The sequence below is a fragment of the Oryctolagus cuniculus genome, chromosome 16 (genome assembly GCF_964237555.1).
Source record: "Oryctolagus cuniculus chromosome 16, mOryCun1.1, whole genome shotgun sequence".
Taxonomy (NCBI): Eukaryota; Metazoa; Chordata; class Mammalia; order Lagomorpha; family Leporidae; genus Oryctolagus; species Oryctolagus cuniculus.
The window spans coordinates 14,879,283-14,880,853 of NC_091447.1; the positions used below are offsets into that span (position 1 = coordinate 14,879,283).

General features: G+C 45.4%; 1 non-coding gene across 1 annotated transcript; it reads right to left on the bottom strand.

The window, feature by feature from the left end:
• Nucleotides 1-336: 336 nt before the first annotated feature.
• LOC127492723 (U1 spliceosomal RNA) lies at nucleotides 337-500 on the bottom strand. The gene has a single exon (XR_007922419.1). It is a non-coding gene; the product is annotated as a U1 spliceosomal RNA (small nuclear RNA).
• Nucleotides 501-1,571: the final 1,071 nt, after the last annotated feature.

The following is a 1,571-nucleotide window of genomic DNA, read 5'->3' on the forward strand; positions in this document are numbered from 1 at the left end:
CTCCCTCTTTGAGCCACACACGTGTTGTCCCCCATGGAAGGGAGAGGAGCAGGTGGGGTCGTCCGTCCCCAAGGGAAGTAGTCACAGGGCACACAGAAAACAGTGCCACTTGGAAACTACTGCTGATTTATGGGGCCAGAATTCAACATTTCCAGAAAAAGCTAATTTAATGTTTTAGGCAAAAAAATTGACAATACCGGGGAAAAGGAGACTAACTTTAAAGTGTTTCATCAAATGGTTCTCAAGTAATGCCGATTTCCCCAGTTAAAGAGAAATTACATACATACATATGCAAAGGTACTTCAGAAAGTTCAGGGAAAATGGAATATTTTTTATCAGGGGAGAGCATGAACGCAGTCCCCCACTACCACAAATTATGCAGTCAAGTTTCTCGCATTTGGGGAAATCGCACAGGTCAGCACATCCAGAGCGCAACGGATAAGCCTCGCCCTGGGAAAACCACCTTCGTGATCATGGTATCTCCCCTGCCAGGTAAGTATTAAAAACAAATTCTTTTTGGGGCAAAAATATTTTTGAAAGCTGTGTATATAAGAGGTTTTCAAAAGTTCAAGGAAAATGGATACTGTGAAAAATTCTACATGGATTCTAAAAATTTTTTGCACCAAAATAGTCTTTTGATTCCATTTTCCATGAGCTTTTCGAAGTACCCTCATGTTTGTATGTACGCACACACATACGTGTGTTTGTGTGTGTGTGTGTGTGTGTGTGTAATCAGTCAAGCACCATGGAATGATGTTTTGGTCAGTGATGGCTCACATATGTATTTGACGGTGGTGCCATAATGGAGCTGAGAATCTCCTATCACGTGGGGACATCATGGCCCTCTTAGTCTGTGTAAGTTACACTCTATCGTGTTCTCACAGCAACGCAATCACGCAAGGCTGCATCGCTGAGAATGCAGCCCCGTCAGTGACATAGGACTGTTTGCAAAGTTAAACACGTGCACCATATTCCATGTGTACGTATGGAGGTACATCACACGGCTCCCAGAAAAGCAGATTTTCCCATAAAGGCGTATATAAAATAGACATATGTGCATATAGCATGGACATACATACATAAGTATATGTATACATATTTAAGGAATTAGCTGGGGCTGGTGCTGTGGTGTAGTGGGCTAAGCCTCTGCCTGCGGTACCGGCATCCCTTATGGGTGCTGGTTCAAGTCCCATCTGCTCCTGTTCCTATCCAGCTCTCTGCTATGGCCTGGGAAAGCAGTGGAGGATGACCCAAGTGCTTGAGCCCCTGCACCCACATGGGAGACCAGGAAGAAGCTCCTGACTCCTGGCTTCAGATTGGCCCAGTTCCGGCCATTGCGGCCATTTGGGGAGTGAATCAGCAGATGGAAGACCTCTCCCTCTCTCTGTCTCTCCCTCTGTCTGTCTGTAACTCTACCTCTCAAGTAAATAAATAATCTTTAAAAACAGAGGTCGTACAGAGCAGCTGTCTCTACACAGACCAGAAGCGTCCCGTGACCAGTTACCGCCCTGTGCTTTCCGTGACTTTCGCATTCAAAGCCAATGTCAGGAAGAGAAAAGGGATTCTCCCCA